At 44.3% G+C, this 24429-nt stretch overlaps 1 long non-coding RNA gene across 1 annotated transcript; it reads right to left on the reverse strand.

Moving 5' to 3' along the window:
• Window positions 1-8653: 8653 nt before the first annotated feature.
• LOC143516148 (uncharacterized) lies at window positions 8654-21147 on the reverse strand. Its single transcript, XR_013131574.1, has 3 exons — window positions 20022-21147; window positions 11034-11073; window positions 8654-10905 (listed from the first exon to the last, which is right to left on the reverse strand). It is a non-coding gene; the product is annotated as an uncharacterized LOC143516148 (long non-coding RNA).
• Between the last annotated feature and the right edge of the window lie 3282 nt (window positions 21148-24429).

Raw genomic sequence — 24429 nt, forward strand, 5'->3', positions numbered from 1 at the left:
TTCCTGGTGTTCCCTGGTGTTTCCTGGTGTTCCCTGGTGTTTCCTGGTGTTTCCTGGTGTTTCCTGGTGTTCCCTGGTGTTTCCTGGTGTTCCCTGGTGTTTCCTGGTGTTCCCTGGTGTTCCCTGGTGTTTCCTGGTGTTCCCTGGTGTTTCCTGGTGTTCCCTGGTGTTTCCTGGTGTTCCCTGGTGTTCCCTGGTGTTTCCTGGTGTTCCCTGGTGTTCCCTGGTGTTTCCTGGTGTTCCCTGGTGTTTCCTGGTGTTTCCTGGTGTTCCCTGGTGTTTCCTGGTGTTCCAGACCTCGGCTTGACCTCCATCGTTCCTATAAACTGCCATTTCTTAAGTACATTATGCACTAGGAAGCCAGCTGAAAAAACTTTGCTATCTTTTTATAGCTTCTCTTGCTTTGAGGGCACCATTTATATTCAGAGTGCTAGACAGCTGATTAGGAAGGCCTGTGGTTGCTCATTGATGGTCCAAGATTGTAGGAGTCTTGAAATTTGCATCACCTGCATTTTCTAACAATACAACAACAACAATACAACAATACAACAAGCCAACAAGCCATAATCCTAACAAGCTAATAATTAGTAAGTGTTATATATATATAAGTATATATATAACATATAATTCCTCCTAGCTGGAGGATGTAGGGTGCTAGCAGTGAAAGCCCAGACTCAGTGGTGCCTCTGACAAATATCTCAGGGGGGCAATTGGGTAAATAAAAAACAGTGACTAATATAATATTAAATATATATTTCTCTTTACATTATAGACTGTACAGTATTTGTGCACCAATATATCTTGTAAATATCATCTTGGTTAAAGCTCTACAATGACTGAACATTTAACTGAGATTGTCATCTCTCAATTTGCCCTCACAAACAACTTTAAACATGGAGAGGCCAGATTTACCATTAATTAAATAAAGTGAATCTTTCCCACTCACAATAATTCCTCACACAGTATTTTATTGTAGGTGTTGTGTGTTAGAATATAAATGGGCAACAGCATTAAGGATGTAACAGAATGCAGGGAAAGCAGATCAGGGCGCGCGCTACTTCACAGCCTGCTGGCCATGTTTCCCCTTCATACCAGTTTCACCAAAATCCAGTTATATTATTTTCCTCCCTTTGTGGACACTTCACTTGTTTGATGTTTAAATTTGGTCTCGGTGGCCCTAATTCATTAGTAGCTAATTTATCTTGATTATTAAGATGACAGAATGGCACTTCTCTTAATGAAACGATTGAGTTGTTCTGAGTTGAAGGAACGCTGGCCGTGTTGAGCGGACCTCTAGCTGCCGTTATTTCCCCTACCGTTACGTCTGACGCAAGCACTGCCCAGCCTGCAAGACATAACCAAGTGGCATTACATACATGAACATAGGCCATACATATGAACTGGACCACTACAAGTCTGAATGTGACAAACCATAGAGTAGTGAGAACAAAGTTAAGTTTCTGAGTGACTTCCATATCCATACAGATAGGTACATAGGTGTGACCCAAACAGATATAGCAGTTAAGATGTAGAAAGCAGTAGTTGCAACACCTGTAGCCCAAGTGAAGAAAACATCCAAAGGAGGAAATATGAGAGGTTGGAAAAATACCAGACTGAAAGAAGAAATGAAAAAAATGTGGAAGGTGAACTCCATAGTAGCCCTATTGGAGATGGGGCACATGGCACTGTGACCCCTAAGATGGAGGATTGACTCCAACGTATACCAGAAATGACAACATCAATCTCACTCCAGACAAGCTCAGTCCTAGCCTCTGGTAGAAGATCTAAGTTTGTATAGTGAATATATTATATGTAGTATATATTAGTGTATATATATATGAAGTACATACCAGCATAATAAATTCTGCATTTGCTTATATTTAATTCAATAGGTCTCTTAGATGTGTCATGATATCACAAGTTCAAGTGAAGTTGTAATACAATACATTGTATTAATAAATGTAAAACGTTTTTCTAGCATTTAGTAGTTTCCCAGACTATTAGATTGGTTCAGTTTAATCAGTTCCATATGAGCTTCATTATTAATTTAGGGCAGAGTTTTTAGATCAAGTCATCTCTGTAGATATTCATGTCTACCCTCCCGGCTTTTAAAAAACCCAGATGTAAAAAAAAACCCACATGTGTCTTTAATTGCTGCCATCTTGAGTAGTTAGGTTCGTTTTGGTTCAAGCAAAGCTTTTGAGCAAATATGGAGGGAATGAAGGAGTAACGCAAGCCAATGTTTTTTTCCCTTATGACCAAATACTTTGTTTTATAAATTCAAATGTCTTTGAAATAGCAGATCATGAAATGTACGGTACAGGAACTGCAAGTTAAATATCAACTTCACAGATTGGAAAGTATGATCAACATAGTGATTAGACGTGATATTTTTCACAAAATGATTTTGCAGATTCTCTTTTTGTGTTGCCCCCTAACATTGTGTTCTGCCATTTAATTTTTCCTGCTTTTCAGCTGACGATAGTAGTGCCCTTCACCTCATATCTATCTTTCTCTGATAGCTTCTCCTTCATCTGTCCCCCCTCTCTCTCTTCCTCCTCTCTCCCTCTCCCTTTTGCATAATTTCACCACACTCTACTCTCAGTCTCAGCCCCAAGACTCATTCCCCCCAACCAGGCAGACAAGGATCCAATTGCGGAATATGGTTGTCTTTATTTGTAACGTGAATACAGAGCACTCTAATAGATGAATAACTCCGCTGTTCGTGTATAGTGTGTGGGTGCTGTAGTCGAGGTCAGTACGGTCCAGGGTCACGCCGGGTAGACAGAGGGCTGAAGGTACACGAGGGCTAGGCTAGGAACGAGGTCTGGAACAAGAGCAGAGGTCAGAACACAGGAGCAGCAGGTGTACGTGCTGTTCCTAACAGTACCCCCCCCCCCCCCCCCCCCGGCACCAGCCGCACCAGCCGCAATCGGACGAACAGACGGGAGGCGACGAGGAGCAGGGAAGTTCGGATGGGCAGCGTGGAAGTTCGTGATCAGCGTGGGATCCAAGACGTCCCGCGCGGGGACCCAAGCTCTCTCCTCGGGTCCATAACCCTCCCACTCAATGAGGTAATGAAGCCCACCCCGACGTCGACGGGACTCCAGAATGTCTTGGATAAGGTAAGCGGGGCGCCCGTCGAGCTCCAGTGGTTCAGGCGGCTTGGCAAGTGACGGCGCAGCAGACATGGGGCTGTAGAACACTGGCTTAAGCAGAGAGACATGGAAAACCAGATGGATGCGATACTGAGGGGGCAGTTGCAGTTCATACGAGACGACGTTAATCCGTCGCAAGACCTTGAAGGGTCCGACATATTTAGGGCTAAGCTTCTTGCTGTTTTGCCGCAGGTTTAAGTCACTCGTAGACAACCACACTCTCTGACCTGGGTGGTAGACTAAAGTGGGCATCCGGCGACGATCAGCGTGGAGTCTCCGGGTGTGAAGTGCGCGTCGCAGGTGTACGTGGGCTCGCTCCCAAGTACGCGCACAGTTCCTGAACCAGTCATCCAGCGCTGGAATGTCCGACGGACTTTCGTCCCAGGGAAAGAAGGCCGGTTCATACCCATACACACATTGGAAGGGGGTCATTTTGGTGGAGGAATGCATTAGTGAATTTCGGGCATATTCGGCCCAGGGTAAGTATTTATTCCAGCCTGCCTGAGAAACACAATATTGTCTCAAAAACCTCCCTATCTCCTGATTTATCCGTTTCACCTCTCCATTAGACTGAGGATGGTAGTCGGAGGTAAGACTAACCGCGACACCGAGCAATTTGCAGAACTGTTTCCACAACTGCAACGTGAATTGTACACCCATATCTGACACAATATCCTCAGGCAACCCGAAGACCCGGAAAACGAAAGAGAAAACAGCTATGGTGGTTTCCATGGCAGTAGGTAACTTAGGGAAAGGAATTAAGCAACACATCTTGGAAAACTAGTATCTGTAACGCGTTGCCGCCGATCACGGCGGTGACGCGTTGGTTTAAACGTGGTGAGAACCCAAACGCTAACCAAAAATAAAACGGCAAAAAGACAGCCAACTGAAACCTCCGCCGATGCGGGAAAAAACGAAAATAAAACTCAAGGGTAACAACAGAAGGATAACACGGAGAAACTCGACGTGTACAGGTAAGTAAACAAACGAAAAACACGCGGAAGAAATACAACGCGTCTAAGAAGGGAAAAAAACAGGAAAACGAAAAACACACGGAGAAACCTCAACGTGTCAGAAGGAGAGGAGAAAAATACACAAAATAAAAGACGAAGCTTTGGTACAAGACCAGCGGCTTCTTACCAGGTTACCTGTCAGACTGTCAACCAGAACACTGGAGGACAACCGACGAAGAACAGAGGGAGAAGACAAAAAAGAAACAAAACCAACCTGAGAACACTCAGGGGAAAACGAGAGAAAGAGAGCAACGAGATCGTAGTAAGAAGAAGAGAGAACTTGGCTTAGGCTGTGAGAGTGCGTGACTACAGACAACTTCAGCAATGCGTTGCTGAAGTCGCCTGCTTTAAATAGGCAGCCGAACAGGTGTATCCTATCGGGCTCGATTACCCCTGGTACCAGCTCGCGGGCTCCGCCTAGTGGCGGCAGGAGGCACGTGCCTGGGTCCAACCCTGACAGTATCGACTACTACTAAAATAACAGTATTGCCCTCGGACCTCGGCAGGTCAGTGATGAAATCCATCGCGATGTGTGACCAGGATCGGCGAGGAATAGAAAGTGAAAGCAGTTTTCCTACAGGGAGAATTCAAGGGGTGCGACTCGTCGTGTAGACGCTACCAGTACCTGCAGTATTGTGAGCCAGTTGCAAGAGACATCCTCTTAAAGACACGGGGATGTACTGTTTCCCTGCCGGGCAATCGTCAGGACTCGGGTCTGTACATAGTGCATCCTCTATTTCGCCTTGCAGATTCCACCGAACGGTGGCTAGGAAACAGGTGCGTGGCAATATGTACTCAGTTTCCTCGCCCACCTAGCCTAGGGAGGATTAAGTCGCCTGGCCTCCTTTAGGTACTCTAAATTCTTGTGGTCAGTGTAAACTATAAAGGGATGTTCAGCCCCCTCTAACCAGTGTCTCCACTGTTCTAAGACAAGTTTTACTGCCAGGAGTTCACGATTGCCTACATTGTAATTTTGCTCTGCCGGTTGCAACTTTTTGTAGTAAAATGCACAAAGGACCAATTTAGGGTGGTTTCCTTGACGCTGAGAGAGGACTGCTCCCACCCCCACCTCAGAGGCGTCAACTTCGACCACGAAAGGAACTTGGGGATCAGGGAGGTTAAGGATGGGTGCTGAGGTGAACACTCCCTTGAGCAACGAAAACACCTGGTCGGCCTCAGCTGTCCAGTTAAAGCATAGATGCTGCCCGCCCCGCAGGAGATTCGTCAGTGGATTGGCCACGGAAAAGCCTCTGATAAAGCGACGGTAAAAGTTGACGAATCCCAGGAATCGCTGTAGCTCTTTCCTTGTTTGTGGCACAGGCCACTGTGAGACTGCTGACACCATGTCCATGTTCATGGAGATTCCCCCAGGAGACAAAGTACACCCCTGGAAATTTACGGAAGTCTGGTGAAACTCGCATTTCTCTGCTTTGGCGTAGAGGTGATGCGGTCGTAAACGGGCTAGTACTGCGGTGACGTGCCGGACGTGGTCTGCAGGTGATGAGGAATATACAAGAATATCGTCTATGTAAACGATGACGTACTGTCCTATCATGTCTCGGAATATCTCATCCATAAACGCCTGGAAAACGGAGGGGCTGTTTGCTAGTCCATACGGAATTACAAGATATTCATAATGACCTCGTGCAGTGATGAAAGCAGTTTTCCACTCGTCCCCCTCTCGAATGAGATTGTAGGCACTCCGCAACTCCAATTTTGTGAAGATGCATGCCCTAAGACGCACCTGCGATGCAAAGATGAACGGAAGGGGATAAACAAACTTAGATGTGACGGCATTGAGAGTGCGATAGTCTATACAAGGACGTAGTCCCCCCCTTTTTTCTCCACAAAGAAGAACCCCGCTGCTATGGGTGATGTGGATGGATAGATGAACCCCTTCTGGAGAGCTTCATTAACGTACTGTTCCATAGCCAAGTCCTCAGGACGGGACAAGGGGTAAGGTTTAGTACGACGTGGGAGAGGAGACCCGGGCAGTAGCTCAATCACACAATCCCATGGTCTGTGCGGTGGCAGATGACTGGCGTTGTCCTTACTGAAGACATCGGCATATTCCTGATATTGCACGGGATAAGCGGTTTCGAGAGGAGAGTCGGGGCTTTCTACAGACCTGGATCGGAGAGGTAAGTGTATACAACCGTTGAGACAGTGAGAACCCCATTTCGTGATTTCTCTAGTCTTCCAGGAAATAGTGTGGTTATGCAACGACAGCCAGGGAAACCCGAAAACAACCAGATCGCGGGGTGACGGCAGAAGAAAGAACTGGATATTTTCGGTATGGAACAGCCACACCTGGAGTGTAACAGGTACAGTACACTGAGTAATTAGCCCCTCACCAATAGGCTGGCTGTTCAGAACATTAACACGCAACGGAGGACAGACAGAGGCCGTGGGGATGTGCAACCGGCGTGCCAGATCAACATTAAGGATGTTTCCTGCAGCCCGAGTCTAAAAGTGCAGAAAGGTGAGTGGACATGCTTCCCCACGTAACTTGTACAGGCAAGTTAAGCTGGTTATTATGGCCTAAACAAAACACAGGGTTGCTTACTCGTTTGTTCGTTGTCTCCTCCCCAGTGCGAGTAGGGCGAACAGGACAGCGATCGCGGAAGTGACCTCTCTCTCCGCAGTACAGGCACAAGCCCTCTTGCAGACGCCGCGACCTCTCGTGCAAGGACAGGGGTGTTCTACCCAGTTGCATGGGCTCCGCACCTTCTCGCGATGTATCAAACGGCGGTTGGTTCAGACGACTCGAAGCAGCGGAGGCAGAGCTTCTCCGCGATGTCGGACGGCGGGTGAGCAACAGCTTGTCTACATTTACAGCTGTTGGGATAAATTCTGACAGCAATTTGCCCTCACCACGGCAGGTGAGCTCTACCTGAAGATCTTGCCTTAGCCCTCTATGGAACACTGTCTTTAAGGCGGTTTTGCTCCATCCGCTACCGGCAGCCAGGGTACGGAACTCCTGAGCGTAATCCGCAGCACTGCATTGTCCTTGGTGAATCTCACATAACATGGTGCCCACTTCTCTTCCTGCAGCCGGGTGATCAAACACAGATTTGAACAACATGGAGAACTGTGGATCCACTGGATCCATACTATAGGGGGCGAAGTATTTTGCAACGAACCAACCAGGCAGACAAGGATCCAATTGCGGAATATGGTTGTCTTTATTTGTAACGTGACTACAGAGCACTCTAATAGATGAATAAATCCGCTGTTCGTGTATAGTGTATGGGTGCTGTAGTCGAGGTCAGTACGGTCCAGGGTCACGCCGGGTAGACAGAGGGCTGAAGGTACACGAGGGCTAGGCTAGGAACGAGGTCTGGAACGAGAACAGAGGTCAGTACACAGGAGATCAATCACGGAGAGATAACGCTTGGTAAGTGGCATGCCAACAATACTTCACAACCAGGAAGTGAGAGGGGGAAGCTTAAGTATTCGTGAAATGGTGAGATAACGAGCAGCAGGTGTAGAGAATGATCCAGGAGGTCACGTGCTGTTCCTAACAGCAGCGTTATTCTGCAGTCGGATCCTTCTCAGCCTTGTTAATATGTATTACATGCACCTGTAATTTAACTTTTTATTTCATAGTAACAATTGCACAACTGATATAACTTGATTAAGTTTATTGCAATTATTATAAAAAGTTGGCACTCATAAAAATATGAACATTGTACTGGTTTTATGCCCAAAATATTCTAAATTCAGGTGGCACTAATATTACAACTGCAAAACATCCAAATTACCTTGTCAATGGTATCAAATCTTATTTATTGTAAAAGAGCAGCAGTTTTATAAAACTGAAAAAAGTTCCAAGTTGTGCACATATAACATTTGGTTGTGTGACGGGCGAGGAGCGATCATGCCAAGTGTCAGGGAAAGAGAAGGGTTTAATGATAACGTGCACCAACTAAAGACCTATGACAAGATCCAAATTAAGCATACAATAACTAGCAGTCAACTGGTACAAACACAAGACATATATAGACGGACAAACGACCCTCAGGTGATGGCCTGATGATAGGCCCCGCCCACCCGAGGGACGAACACAACTCAACAATAACAAGACAACTGCGCTGTGGACGGGGGCAAACGGCCCTCCCCTCCCGTATCGTGACAGGTTGATTTTACACTTAAAATTAAACTTCAAAGTGAAAAACCTGGAAAATGAATAAATTCTGGTGCAATCACAACATAACCCACAATATATGTAATGTTGCATACCTGGTACAAATATTTAAATATCTGTCATTTTTATCTGTCATTCCAGGAACTGTGCATACAATCTTTAAAATGAGACAGTGTTGATATACAGCCACATTTAATCATACCAGTACTTTCTTTTTTTTTTAAAAAAAAGGACATCACTCAGACAAAAACTTTCAAAATTTAATGTTTGCAAAGAAAATATGAACTATGACCTTACATGAATTATTCATTACATTAATCTGTTGAACACTGCACCAAATTTTAATGGCGGATGTACATATTTTCTCTTATTTATCAACAAGAAGCTTTCTGTTGTAGTGCAGAGTGAAGCAGACATGAAGTGTAAACAGTAATTTTGAAAATTAACTGAACACACATTCAAGAAAAAAAATTGACAGTATAAATTGTCTCTGTCCAATGAAAGACATGTATCTCAAAATGTAAATTAAAGTAAAAATGTTTTATTCCAAATAATTTTAGAGCATTTCTATTGGTCCGTTCATCCTAGATTATTTATGTAGTTTGAAGACCAATTGCTCTGGGGTGCAAAAAATAAAAAAACTAAGACCAAACCCCCAGTGAGCAAGCCAAGGGCAACAGTGGCAAGGAAAAACTCCCAGAACATGAGGAAGAAACCTTGAGACTCAGGGGGGGAACCCATCCTCCTCTAGCTGACGACGATCACCATACAAACAATTAGAGAGATACATAAACAAAGAAAAGATGGGAATGTTAAATAATTCTCATCTTTGTGTGTGTATATACATGTGTTCTCTATGTAATTCTTATTCAGTCCTAAACTTCTTGATGGTTAGTAATACAGTCATGGCCAAAAGTTTTGAGAATGACACAAATATATTTTCACATGATCTGCTGCCCTCTGGTTTTTATGTGTGTTTGTCAGATGTTTTATCACATACAGAAATATAATTGCAATCATATTATGAGTAACAAAAGGTTTTATTGACAGTTAGAATGAGTTAATGCAGCAATATTTGTAGTGTTGACCCTTCTTCTTCAGGACCTTCTCCGACCAAGCTGTTTTCCAGATGTCCCAAACAATCAGAAAGGGGATTCAGAAGAGAAACAATGATGCCAAGCACCAGCCTCCTTTTAAAGTGTCCAGTGGTGTTGTTCTTACTTAATCATGACAGATTGATCTCCAGTCCTGTCCTCATCAACACCCACACCTGTGTTAATGGAGCAATCACTGAAAATATGTTAGCAGGTCCTTTTAAGGCAGGGCTGCAATGAAGTTGAAATGTGTTTTGGGGGATAAAGGTCATTTTCTGGGTAAATATTGACTTTGCAATTAATTGCTGTTAAGCTGATCACTCTATAACATTCTGGAGTATATGCAAATTGCCATTATAAAAACTGAAGCAGTAGACTTTGTAAAAATTAATATTTGTATAATTCTCAAAACTTTTGGCCATGACTGTAGTAGTCCAGGGCCATGGAGATACAGCAGGGGAGACTTCAGGCTGGTGAGAGGGGCGAGGGCAGTAGGTTGATCCTTCCTTGATCCATCCACAGCTGGTTAGGCAGGAGGTGACAGGCCCAGAGTGGATATCAGGAAAGGCTTGTCTCTCCTTGTCTCAGTATTTATTGGGTAGGCGGGGAGCCATTTGGAAAAAGAAAAGAGGAAAAATTAGCTCTGTATGCGATCATATACAGGACATCAGTTGTTTCCTAACAAAAAATTTGCAAGTATTAACTAATCAACTGTTTTAGGGAAGAATCTGGTTTAACAGTATAGGTTTTAGTTTATTTTGGCCTAAATTGTGTATTACCTGCTGAATGAATTCAAATGTGTAGCTCATACACTTTGGGTAATCAAGGTGTAATGCGTAAGTGAGCCCAAAGAATAGGCACATAGCCTGTGAGAGGTCTTCACCCTCCAGGATGATACTCACAGACAATGGATTCAAGCACAGGGAGTTTGATGTGTTCCCTCCTTCATCACGCTCCAAAGTCAAAGTCAACGTCAAATTTATTTATATAGCGCTTTTCACAACACATGTTGTCACAAAGCAGCTTTACAATCGTATCTGTAATGAGCAAGCCAAAGGCGACAGTGGCGAGGAAAAACTTCCTATGATGGTGGGGATTAGGAAGAAACCTTGGGAGGACCAAGACTCAAAAGGGAACCCATCTTCCATTGAGTGGCCCGTTAGCCGTAAATTGTTAATGGGCAGGGTGTAAAATGAACACAAATTAAGTATTATATCGCGATCGATTGATCGCCAGTGGTTGGCGCCAGAGCGAACTATTAACTTATTGAATCATAGATGTGGATCAGAGGTGAATAAACTAGATTTTTTTTTCAGCGTGAGATATCGGAAGTGTGGCGTGAGAGCGTGTGAAGACGGTCAAATGCGTGTGTCTCACGCTCAATGCGTGAGAGTTGGCAACCCTGGAAATGACACATCCAACCCCGGCATCAGTACATCCACCGGCAAACCAGACCATCTCCCAGGTGCTTGTAGGTGCTTATATCCAATCGTCTTGGGTGGAAACATGCAAAAAGATAGACAATAAAGACTGAGTGTGTGGACATCCATTTAAACCACCATTGATTTAAATGTACATAGCTCATGTGCCAGTGTTTATGTAACCACAATGAGGATCCCACCAGTAGGCCTACTTCTGAATGTCTGCTCTTCATCAGCATCCTACAAAATGTCAAAACAGTCATTCAAACACAATGCATTAAGTTACAAACCCAAATCTGAAAAAGTTTGGAAAATGCAAATATAAAAGAAAGCTTTCTAAAACTTACTTTGACTTCTATTATTGCAAACAGAACAGAACATAATTTTATTCATAAATATACATCCATTTCTGACATTCAGGCCTGCAGCATATTACAAAAATAATTTTAAAGAGTTGACGCATGGCCATTTAGGGCTAGTAAAAAGGCACAAATAAAATAATGAGGTGATTTGAAAGAGGTGACTAATCAAGATTTGGTACAAAAGCAGCATCCAGGAAATGTCTAGTTCTTCACAAAGCAAAGCAAAACATCTAGCAGCCATTCTAAATACGATTCATTCTAAACGATGAAGCTTAATTTTTCTCTGTGCGTTATCAGCCTAGTTATGGGCACAGCAGTTCTTTTAGATGAACTGAATCATTAGAATCAGTTCACTAAAAAGATTCGTTCAAAAGATTCGTTAACCGAATCATTCAGTGCTTGGCAGAAGGAGCCTGCGACTCCGACCCACCTAACTGATATACGGCTGGACAGTTCATGTTTCAGTTTAGTTCACGGCCTCAGGGACCAGGACACAAGAGTGTTGTAAAAAATTTATAAATAAAAAAAATGCAACTAAATGTTTGGTTTATTATAGGAAATATAAATTACATTACAAATACAGTAATCCCTCCTTTATCCCATTCTGGAGATTCCAGAACCACCCACAATAACCGAAAATCTGCAAAGTAGAAACGGTATATTTATTTAAGTATTTATACACTAATTAAGGCTTTATAAACCCTCCTCACACCTTTACGTTATATAAACCTTTTCCATTCACTTAATAACCATTTCCACACTGTTCTGTGCATGTGTGCTTGTCCAGCGAGCAACCAGTCATGTTGTTTACAATCTCATGTAGGCGAGTAGCATCTCAGGCAAGCAATGCTGCTTCTAAATATGCACTGTTTCCACCCACCCACCCCCCACACATATACACGCACACACGCACACAGGCCTTGTACATTTAGGATCCTGGGGGGCAGGCATGTAACCAGAGGTTGACGAGGTGGGCCTGCTGCCATGACCTCACCCGTCTCCTCACCACTGTCTGTCCCTCAGTTTTTACTGCACTTTAGACATTGAGGGCCTTTGAGGGGACGGTGTGGACATGCACTCACGTTTGTCCTAGCACCTGTCCCCTCAATTTTAACTGCACCATAGTATCACACACTACGACACATGCATATACACCAACACCTACACACAACACTGGGGGTGGAGGGGTGGGAAGGCCTTCCTTCACCCGCTTCCTGCTCCCTGCCGTGTGTCTTTGTCCTATCTTTTTATACAGGTAGGTGAATGAGTACATGTTGGGGGGAATATATGGGTATGTGTGTATATATTGGGGTGTGGGCACATTTGGGGGTAGGCCCATGTGCGCAAGAGTGTATATGGGTGTGGTCGGATGTGTGGAGGAAGTCATGTTGGGATGAATGTGCATGTAGGTGTATATGTGTGAGGGTCTATATGTGAGGGTGAGTTTGGGGGCACGTATGTGTATGGGGATGGGTGTGGGTGTGTGCATGGTAGGGGTGTATATAAGGGGTTGTGTTGGTGTATAGGGGCAAATGCATATATGAGTTGAGTGTATGAGTAAGGACGGCTGTTTCTGGGTCGGGGGCTAGTCATGCCCGGTCCACTTCCGGCTGCTCCCCTGTGGTTACTGCTCCGCTCCGGAGGGGGGCGCCTTGGGGTCCTGGGGGAGGCTCTGTTTCCTCTGGTTCCCCTGGACCTGCACTCCTTGGCTGTGGGGGCGCAGTCTGGGGTTCTCACTCTCCCGCCTGTGGGGGCGGGCATGCGTGGGTCACTGGGAAGTGTGGCCCTGGGGCTCCACCGCTCCTGGGGGGGCCATGGGCGGGTGGGATTCCCGGGTCTTTCTCTGCCTACCTCTGGCCTCTGAGAGAATGTTGTCGCAGCTTTCTATCCTTGCTGGTAAGTACATTCCGTACATTTATCCTATGTTGCACAACTAGGTTACACATAAACACACACTCACACATCACGTCATTTGTGCTAAATGTCTTTGGTACACTTTCTGCTTTACTTTGCTGTGGTCATTCGAGCTGGTTGGGTTTTTTTTTTTTCTTTTTCTTTATATATAATAATAATAATTATTATTATTAATTAATTTATTTATTTTTTTTCCCCTGCCCTTCTGTCTTTTCCCTTTTTATTCTTTCTCTCCCCCTCTTTTCTTGGTCCACCTAACCCCAATAATTATCACTTTGCATATTGTTATAATTGTTATAATTGTCATTTGAACTGTACATAAAAACAAAGTTGTCCTCCAAAGATGGGGGGGTGGAGGTAGGCCATTTAATAAAATAAATAAATAAATAAATATGCACGGTTTACTGTCATTCATACTGTTTTATTATTTATAACATTCCTTTATTGTTAGAATTAATACTTGTATATTTTTATGCATTTTGGGATTTTGTCAGGTAAAAAAAATCATAAAATATATTTTTTTTCTGCCGATCAAATTCCACAGACAACCGGCGAAAAAGCGAAGACCCGAAAAAATTTTTCCCCATTAATATCTTATAAAAACCCAAGTGAATTCACAAAAGCTGAAGTGCCAAGTGGCGCAGGATCACTGTAACATAATACAACAAATAAGAATGAACTAGCCTACAACTTTGAGTGCAAAACAACTATTAAATTAAGAGCAAAATTAAGATAAAAACTGTACATTCAGAAGAAAATATCAACGTATGTGCAATCAAAAAGAAAATGTGAGTGAGTGGCAGCGTAAACGTGAATCATGTCCTTAGCAACAGTTCTCTGGGTGACAGTACGTTCAGTGAACAAATCAGAGAGTGAACAAGAGCTCTCAGTTCATGAATAAATCAGAGAATGAACAAGAGCTCTCAGTTCATAAACGAATCAGAGAGTGAACAAGAGCTCTCAGTTCATGAACGAATCAGAGAGTGAACGAGAGCCCTCAGTTCAGTGAAGGAATCAGAGAGTGAACGAGAGCCCTCAGTACAGTGAACGAATCAGAGAGTGAACGAGAGCTTCATTCTCTCTAGAAGTTATTAAGTGTTATTTAAAGGGGTGTGGCGATAAGGTGATTGACAGTTAATAGCTGTGTTGGTTGACATCTAATACCAGCCGCTCAAATGTGAATGCGCTCAACAGCAAAACTCTAACAAAACTCTCTACAGCAAAATCTCGACAGCAGTATTAAAACCTTTTACCTTTGTTTATTTTGTAAAACGTCAAAAGTGTCTATACTGGTGGGGTGTCGCCTTTGGCTTGCTCATTAGGGTTCTGGACCCATACGATTGTTAAGCTGCTTTGTGACCAATGTGTTGTGAAAAGCGTTATATAAATAAATTTGACTTTGACTTTGACTTTACCTTGAAGCATGTGTTATGCTGGGATAAGAAGCTAAAGCGTTTGTAAAGATTTATTCTATGTTAGACCCTCAGGCATCACAATAAAACCTTACACGTCAAATGATCAGATAATACTGAATGGTATTATGCTACTGTGTACTGTTGTACCTATGCTTGAATGACATTAAAATACATTTGCTTTTTCTTTTTTTTCCATCCCACAAACCGGTGGTGTGAACAGCCAGCAGGTCTGTTATAAAAATGTCTGGTCAAATGTCTGGTCAAATGTCTGGTCAAATGTCTGGTCTAATGTCTGGTCAAATGTCTGGTCTAATGTCTGGTCAAATGTCTGGTCTAATGTCTGGTCTAATGTCTGGTCAAATGTCTGGTCAAATGTCTGGTCTAATGTCTGGTCAAATGTCTGGTCTAATGTCTGGTCTAATGTCTGGTCTGAAAGTTCATTGGACAAGAGAGCGAGGTGGGCTGGAGACATCAGGCTGTGTTCCAGCTGCACACACTGTACCACCTCACACATTTCCACCTCACACATTTCCACCTCACACATTTCCACCTCACACATGTTTTTTTGATCTGCATTAAGAAGTGCCTCAGTTAAAGTGACTGCAAGTTCAAGATTCTGGGAGGTTTAAAACAGTACTCATTCCAAGCTAGTGATTCTTCAATAAAACAGATTGATTAATTAAATGTAAACCAATCGTTCACCCCAAGTTGATTTATGACTATATTATGAAGTATGACATGAGAAATACAACAAAGGTAATTCACCACAGTTTATGGTCTGTAGTCAACAATCACAAACGTGGAACTTAAGGCTATAATTCACTGCAAGTAAGCTGCCATTCCAAGTAGGTGAAACAACAGGTGTTGGTCACTGTTGACCTCTGTTGCTGATCCAAGATCAGTTTGTGCTATAATGATATAAGTAAAGCTGGTAAATCTGGAAGAGGAGGCTGTCCTTAGGCCAGCACTAATAAAGAGTGCAGTGGTGCTCTGCCAAAAAGAGAAGGTGCTAAGAAGACAAATACCATTGAAATGTATCCAGGCAGACTGGTGAGACTGCCAAACTAATGGCAGTGTGTTTGTTCTTTCTTTATGTGCTGTGTATTTTGGAGCAATTTCAGCCACTACCCAATCATACTGCTGTGGCTCCTGGAGCTCCTGGAGCTCCTATAAAAATTCCACGTCCCAGAGAAGCCGAAAAGAGGCAAAGCAGGACGTGGACTCGACAGGTTCATAAAGAAACACGTGACGGGGGATTCATAAAGAAACACATGTTTTCTGGAAGGTTCCATCAAGGCCAGCTGTGCATACATCACCACACTGAATGGCCAGAGAGATGGAGTGCATGAAACACTGACTAGAAAGAGAGACAGAGAGTAAAAGAAGTGAGAAACAGTAAGATCCAAATGAGAAGAGGTGCAGAAGGGGGTGGGGGAGACAGAGACGGATTGACTGAAAGAGAATGTGATGAAGATGAAGAAGGACAACAGAGGACAGATGGAGACGGTGATAAGGAAAGGTCCCATGAGGTCAGGAGAGGGGAGGGAGAGTGAGGGAGAGGGGAGGGGGAGTGAGGGAGAGGGGAGGGGGAGGGGAGGGGGAGTGAGGGAGAGGGGAGGGAGAGTGAGGGAGAGGGGAGGGAGAGGGGAGGGGGAGTGACGGAGAGGGGAGGGAGAGGGGAGGGGGAGTGACGGAGAGGGGAGGGGGAGTGAGGGAGAGGGGAGGGGGAGTGAGGGAGAGGGGAGGGGGAGTGAGGGAGAGGGGAGGGAGAGGGGAGGGGGAGTGACGGAGAGGGGAGGGGGAGTGAGGGAGAGGGGAGGGGGAGGGGAGGGGGAGTGAGGGAGAGGGGAGGGAGAGGGGAGGGAGAGGGGAGGGGGAGTGACGGAGAGGGGAGGGAGAGGGGAGGGGGAGTGAGGGAGAGGGGAGGGGGAGTGAGGGAGAGGGGAGGGGGAGTGAGGGAGAGGGGAGGGAGAGGGGAGGGGGAGTGACGGAGAGGGGAGGGGGAGTGAGGGAGAGGGGAGGGGGAGTGAGGGAGAGGGGAGGGGGAGTGAGGGAGAGTGAGGAAGAGGGGAGGGGGAGTGAGGGAGAGTGAGGGGGAGTGAGGGAGAGGGGAGGGGGAGTGAGGGGGAGGGGAGGGGGAGTGAGGGGGAGGGGAGGGAGAGTGAGGGAGAGGGGAGGGGGAGTGAGGGAGAGTGAGGGGGAGTGAGGGAGAGGGGAGGGGGAGTGAGGGAGAGGGGAGGGGGAGTGAGGGGGAGGGGAGGGAGAGTGAGGGAGAGGGGAGGGGGAGTGAGGGAGAGGGGAGGGGGAGTGAGGGAGAGTGAGGAAGAGGGGAGGGGGAGTGAGGGAGAGGGGAGGGGGAGGGGAGGGGGAGTGAGGGAGAGGGGAGGGGGAGGGGAGGGGGAGTGAGGGAGAGGGGAGGGGGAGTGAGGGGGAGGGGAGGGGGAGTGAGGGAGAGGGGAGGGGGAGTGAGGGGGAGGGGAGGGGGAGTGAGGGAGAGGGGAGGGGGAGTGAGGGAGAGGGGAGGGGGAGTGAGGGGGAGGGGAGGGGGAGTGAGGGAGAGGTGAGGGAGAGGGGAGAGGGGAGGGAGAGTGAGGGAGAGGTGAGGGAGAGGTTTGCTAACAGTTCTGGAGTCAGCCACACATGCTCTTCTTCTCAGTTCCATTCCTGCAGAGGGGTGAAAGGTTGGCAGGATCAGAGAGATGTGAAGAGAGAGCACCCAGGTCAGATATCTCCAGGGCAGAGAAGAACCACAAACTGCACATACACATACATACACAAACGGCCAACCAAGATGTTGTTGCACAAACATGACTTCAAGAAACATGCCACCATCATTTTCATCATAACACCCAAAAAGGTGAGATTACATTGACTCCATTACACTAACTTGTGATCTAAGCAGGGTTTACTTAAGGATAATTTTATTGCATGGTACTCAAACATTAGGCAGGTCAGAGCATTAAATGTACATAAATGGCTCTCATGTCCCACTCTTAATTCTGAAATGAAATCTGCTTGATTTCCTCAGTCCAGTTCATTATATCACATGGAAGACCACACAGACGCCTTTATCCTGACATTTCCAGCATAGGAGCTACATGAAGTCCTCCAGATTTGTATGATTTGCACATTACCAAGGATATATAAGTTTGCATTCCGTATGGCCCCTTGTTCAGAGGTGGTATTGTTAATATGTGGTATTGTTCACCATGGGTCATTTCAAAATTAAGTCAAATATACAACATGTTTGCCAGTGATTATAAGCACAAAGTGTTAAAAAAGGGGTCGTTGATAATGTTGTGGTATGTCATGGACTCAACGTAAACCACAAAAAATAACCCTGTATTTTATTGTATTTATATGCTATTGCAATTATTGTAATACGCTCCCACAAGCTCAGATGACAGTACTGGTTTGGATGGCCATGGTCATTGGCCGACATAATGAGGCACCAGCACTGTTGGCACCACTGACTTCATCTACTGTAGACACAACAATTTACTGGTCAATGTTGCTGTTCTCTAATGACATTTCAGCTGTATTGTTTGCATTTCATGAGTTTTATAGAGGGTATTTCAGCAGTCTCATTAACAGTGTCAAGTGCACTTTTATCAGAGTATTTCTGTTTGCTTCATTATAGAACAGTTTCAGCTGTATCGACGGTATAACACTTGTTGTAGTGAGGTTTGCGGATAGACTTTAAAACTCTTCCAATTAGCAGAGATTTAATGAGCTTGAGTCAGTGTCACCAATCATACAACTGAGCAGACCACACGAGGTAATTTTTCTCAACACTGGCCCACAAACCAAGAATGCTCATTAGTGGTGTTTCCAAGTCACCGGGCAACGGTCTAGTCGGTGCGATCACTCACCCCCTGCTGCAATTACAGCAGTCTGCTTTTTGCACGGCTCATTAAAATTTCTGTTGGGGACTTGTGCACAAACGCCCGCTGCACTGTACAATTCAACACAGCTGGGGCGGGGGGACCTGCCATGTGCCAGTTAAATAAAACATCAATAACTGATTACTAGAACACAATGCACAGATTTGGCAAATTCCCATCAAGACAGACTAAGTATTTGATTCAAAGGCTTGAGTGGAGCTTAGTTGTTAGTGTATATTTTTCTGCAGTGGTTCAGAGATATGTTATTATTAGATATCGGGGAGCGGGCCCAGGTTTAATGGTCACAGTTCCCTACTGATATATATATTTTATATATATATACTGATATATATATCTCAGTGGGGAACCGTCAGGGCCCTCTACACCCTCTCAGAGGGCCTAAAATATTCAAATATTCTTAAAACATAAATATATATAATTTAATTTATCCAATTTTTTTTTTATCTACTTACAGTTTGACAATCGACATCTAAACAATTACAAAAATATAAGCAAATAAATTATTCACCCGTGTCTATTCAATCTGAGTTTGAAGGTGAGGGGTTAAGTGGAAGCCTGTGAGCCTGTGTCTACCCCTATCAGGACTGTGATGCCCGCTGTTCGTTTACAGAGGGCCTGACAGTTATAATTCAGCAATACCAGTTTCAAATGACAGTAAAATAATATCATATCTTCCCTCTTAGTGGGCGGGCTTAACTGTATGATAATTTCCGCCCGCTGTGGCGACGCTAGCTGTCGTTAGCGTACCACCGCTAGCTAGTTTCGATTCAGTCCTTTGATGCCATCGCACGTTGTTTACATATTCCGCTTCTGAGGAACACAGAGATGTGATCCTTATTTTGTTGGAACCTTATTTTGCTTAAGTTATCTAGTACATATGTTATTGTTTATTGCGTTTTTAAAGCTGTACTGTCGTCTCAATTATTATTTTTTTAATTGCAGTTAATTAGGAGAGGAACAATTTTTTTTTCGGGGGGGGGGGGGGGGGCAGGTATAATGGTCACGGTTCGCTACTGAGATATATATATATATGTTATATATTTGTGTTAACTTGTGTTAACGGGCCGCCCAATGGAGGATGGGTTCCCTTTTGAGTCTTGGTTCTCCCGAGGTTTCTTCCTAAACCCCACCATCATAGGGAGTTTTTCCTCGCCACTGTCGCCTTTGGCTTGCTCACTGTCCCTACCTATTGTCTGACTCTTCTTGCTGGTGTGCCCTCCTAGCATAGAAAAGTATATGTTTTAAAAATGCTAAACCATTGGCACAAGGTATGAACAGTGTTACAAAGAGAGCTACAAGAGAGCTACCTACATCCTATAAGTGTGTATGGTTTCATATTCATTGATGTCTTTATTTGGTGTCTATACCTATAAGCTCATTGACTTACATTTAAACATTTAAAACCACATAAACTCCCCAACACTACCAACCCACACACACAACCCATATGCTGTTACACACAGGAAGCAACACTTATTGTGAATCAATTTCACCTGCTGTTGTACAAATGGAACAGACAACAGGTAGAAATGAGAGGCAATTATCAAGACCCCCCCTATAAAGGAGTGATTGTACAGGTGGTGACCACAGACCTTTTCTCTGTTCTCATCCTTTCTGGCTGATGTTTGATGTTTTGGTCACTTTGGCATTTTGTCAGTTCTCTCATCATAGAGGGAGCATGATGCGGTGTCTACAACCCACAGAAGTTGCTCAGATAGTGCAGCTCATCCAGGATGCCACATCTATGCAAGCTGTGACTAGAAGGTTTGCTGGGTCTGTCAGCACAGTGTCCAGAGCATGGAGCAGATACCAGGAGACAGGCCAGTACACGAGGAGACATGGAGGGGGTCGTAAGAGGGCAACCACCCAACAGCAGGACCACTAACTCCTCCTTTGTGCAAGGAGGAACAGGAGGAGCAGTGTCAGAGTCCTGCAAAATGACCTCCAGCAAGCCACTAATATCCATGTTTCTGCTCAAACTGTCAAACTCCATGAGGTGGTATGATGGCTCGACGTCCACAAGTGGGGCTTGTGCTTACAGTCCAACACCGTGCAGGGTGATTGGCATTTGCCCGAGAACACCAAGATTGGCAGATTCACCATTGGTGCCCTGTGCTCTTCACAGATGAGAGCAGGTTCATACTGAACACATGAGTCTGGAGACGTGACAGTCTGGAGACACTGTGGAGAACGTTCTGCTGCCTGCAACATCCTCCAACATGACCGGTTTGGCAGTGGGTCAGTAATGGTGTGGGGAGGCATTTCTTTGGAGGGCCGCACAGACCTCCATGTGCTAGTCAGAGGTATCCAGGATAAGATCCTCACCCATTGTGAGACCATATGCTGGTGCAGTGGGCCCTGGGTTCCTTCTGATGCATGACAATGCTAGGTCTCATGTGGCTGAAGTGTGTCAGCAGTTCCTGCATGATGAAGGCATTGATGTTATGGACTGGCCCGCCCGTTCCCCAGACCTGAATCCAATCGATCACATCTGGGACACCATCCACCAACGCCACGTTACACCACAGACTGTTCAGGAGTTGACTGATGCTTTACTCCAGGTCTGGGAGGAGATTCCTCAGGAGAACATCCGCTGTCTCATCAGGAGCATGCCCAGGTGTTGTAGGAAGGTCATACAGGCATGTGAAGGCCACACACTACTGAGCCTCATTTTGAGTCATTTGAAAATGAATTTGATCCACTTTGAAAATGATTTGAGTATGATTCCAAATCCAGACCTCCATGGGATAATAATATTGATTTACATTGATAATTTTTGTTATTTATGTTCTCAATGCATTCCACTATATATATATATATATATATATATATATATATATATATATATATATATATATATATATATATATATATATATATAATGTGTATATATAATGCGAGAAGGTTAAATAAACCAGTGCTTACAGCTCTGTCCTGTGGTTGTGGCAGCAGCAAGAACAGGTGTGTTTTGACTTGTGAAGAAAGGGCACAAGTGACATCCTGATATCCTCATTTAGACACAGGCAAGCGTATACACACACACACACACACACACACACACACACACACACACACACACACACACACACATACATGCAGACAAGAAGCTCATATGCAAACAAAGATACACATGCCCACACACGGAATTACACACATGCACAAACAACCGAACCAAATTCCCACAAACCTTATATGCCATATGTTTACACAATATCAGCAAAAAGTCAGCTGTGTGTGTGTGTGTGTGTGTGTGTGTGTGTGTGTGTGTGTGTGTGGGTGGAGTATAAGAAAGCAGACTTGAGTCTCTGTGTCAGGAAACAGAGGGTTCCTGTTTGTGAACCAAGTGCTATTGTTCTCTTTATTTTTCTCTCTCCCTCATGAGCACACACACACACACACACACACACACACACACACACACACACACACACACACACACACATTTTCACATTGCTCCATTTAAATTATGTTTTGGCTAGCTCATCACAGATACTCTTTCCAATGAGAACCCAGTATGATTTTTTTACAGAACATGTGGGCCTAAAGTCTAAAGCATAATCAATAATCATCTGTTGTCAATAATTTGTCTGATGACTTCAAGAGAGACAACACATGTACAAACTGCATATGTCTCTGCTCTGAGGGACATACAGAGACTGCATATGTCTCTGCTCTGAGGGACATACAGAGACTGCATATGTCTCTGCTCTGAGGGTGGTGGCTGGGAATAGATGTTAAGTCTGTCCCGACATCTGGATTTAATGCACCATTAAGGTCATCTGCTGTTCAGACTGCACCTGTAGCTTCCCTATTCAACAACAGCCTCCCCTCTCCCCATGCCCCGCCTCTTTCTACACCCCTCTCCCCATGCCCCGCCTCTTTCTACACCCTCAACATCCTTCTTCTCTTCTGTCTGTCTCTTCACATTTTCTGTTACTCTATTTTGGAACATGAGGTGTTTTTCTTTTTACTTCCCACCACATTATTTAAACATACAGAAATAATTACACTATACATAATCTTGCTGGTGTCAGGCAACTAAAATTATCAATATATATATTAAAGATTTATGTCGTTTGAGCTAGAGTAGTTTCTCCTTGATATACACATACAAACACACACGGCCAATATATATATATATATATATATATATATATATATATATATATATATATATATATATAAATAAATTACCTGTAATTCTACCTCTACATCTTTGATGCAGTGCTACAGTCATGGCCAAAGGTTTTGAGAATGACACAAATATTATATTTTCACATGATCTGCTGCCCTCTGGGTTTATGTGTGTTTGTCAGATGTTTTTATCACATACAGAAATATAATTGCAATCATATTATGAGTAACAAAAGCTTTTATTGACAGTTAGAATGAGTTAATGCAGCAAGTCAGTATTTGTAGTGTTGACCCTTCTTCTTCAGGACCTCTGCAATTCTCTGTGGCATGCTCTCAATCAACTTCTGGACCAAATCCTGACTGATAGCAGTCAATTCTTGCACAATCAATGCTTGCATTTTGTCAGAATGTGTAGGTTTTTGTTTGTCCACCCGTCTTTTGATGATTGACCACAAGTTCTCAATGGGATTAAGATTTGGGGAGTTTCCAGGCCATGGACCCAAAATCTGTTTTGTTTGCTTTATGGCAAGGTGCTCCATCATGCTGGAAAAGGCATTGTTGATCACCAAACTGCTCTTGGATGGTTGGGAGAAGTTGCTCTCGGAGAACATTCTGGTACCATTCTTTATTCATGGCTGCGTTTTTAGGCAAGACTGTGAGAGAGCCGATTCCCTTGGCTGAGAAGCAACCCCACACATGAATGGTTTCAGGATGCTTTACAGACCTTTTGCAGAATAACGACACAGACTCTCTACTATGGGTGGCAGATCATTCAGTGTTGCTGCCCCCACCCTCTGGAATTCGTTACCTCCCTCTATTCGCTCCTCTGACTCTCTCTCTACTTTCAAAACTCAACTCAAGACTTTCATCTTTTCTCGATATTTCCACTCTTTCTAAGCCCTGTTTTTCCCCTTTCATGTATATGCTATATAAAATAAACATATTATTATTTTTTTTTTATATATATTATAATATTGGTCTGTCCCTGATGTTTTTTCTGGAGAGAAGTGGCTTCTTTGCAGCCCTCCTTGAGACCAGGCCTTGCTCCAGGAGTCTCCGCCTCACAGTGCGTGCAGATGCACTCACACCTGCCTGCTGCCATTCCTGAGCAAGCTCTGCACTGCTGGTAGCCCGATCCCGCAGCTGAAACACTTTTAAGAGATGGTCCTGGCGCTTGCTGGTCTTTCTTGGGCACCCTGGAGCTTTTTTGGCAACAATGGAACCTCTCTCCTTGAAGTTCTTGATGATGCGATGGATTATTGACTGAGGTGCAATCTTTCTAGCTGCGATACTCTTCCCTGTTAGGCCATTTTTGTGAAGTGCAATGATGACTGCACATGTTTCTTTAGAGATAACTATGGTTAACAGAAGAGAAACAATGATGCCAAGCACCAGCCTCCTTTTAAAGTGTCCAGTGGTGTCATTCTTACTTAATCATGACAGATTGATCTCCAGCCCTGTCCTCATCAACACCCACACCTGTGTTAATGGAGCAATCACTGAAACAATGTTAGCAGGTCCTTTTAAGGCAGGGCTGCAATGAAGTTGAAATGTGTTTTGGGGGATAAAGTTCATTTTCTAGGCAAATATTGACTTTGCAATTAATTGCTGTTAAGCTGATCACTCTTTATAACATTCTGCAGTATATGCAAATTGCCATTATAAAAATTGAAGCAGTAGACTTTGTAAAAATTAATATTTGTATAATTCTCAAAACTTTGGCCATGACTGTACAGTACTGTGCAGTTTATCCCTGATACAAACACACAGCATATATCCATTCACCTTTGAGCCAGCTCACAGCTTGAAAGGGTTGCGCTCAAAGATGACATCACGAGTTTGCTCTGCTGAAACTGCTGAGTTCTG

This window comes from Brachyhypopomus gauderio, chromosome 6 (assembly GCF_052324685.1).
Source record: "Brachyhypopomus gauderio isolate BG-103 chromosome 6, BGAUD_0.2, whole genome shotgun sequence".
Classification (NCBI taxonomy): domain Eukaryota; kingdom Metazoa; phylum Chordata; class Actinopteri; order Gymnotiformes; family Hypopomidae; genus Brachyhypopomus; species Brachyhypopomus gauderio.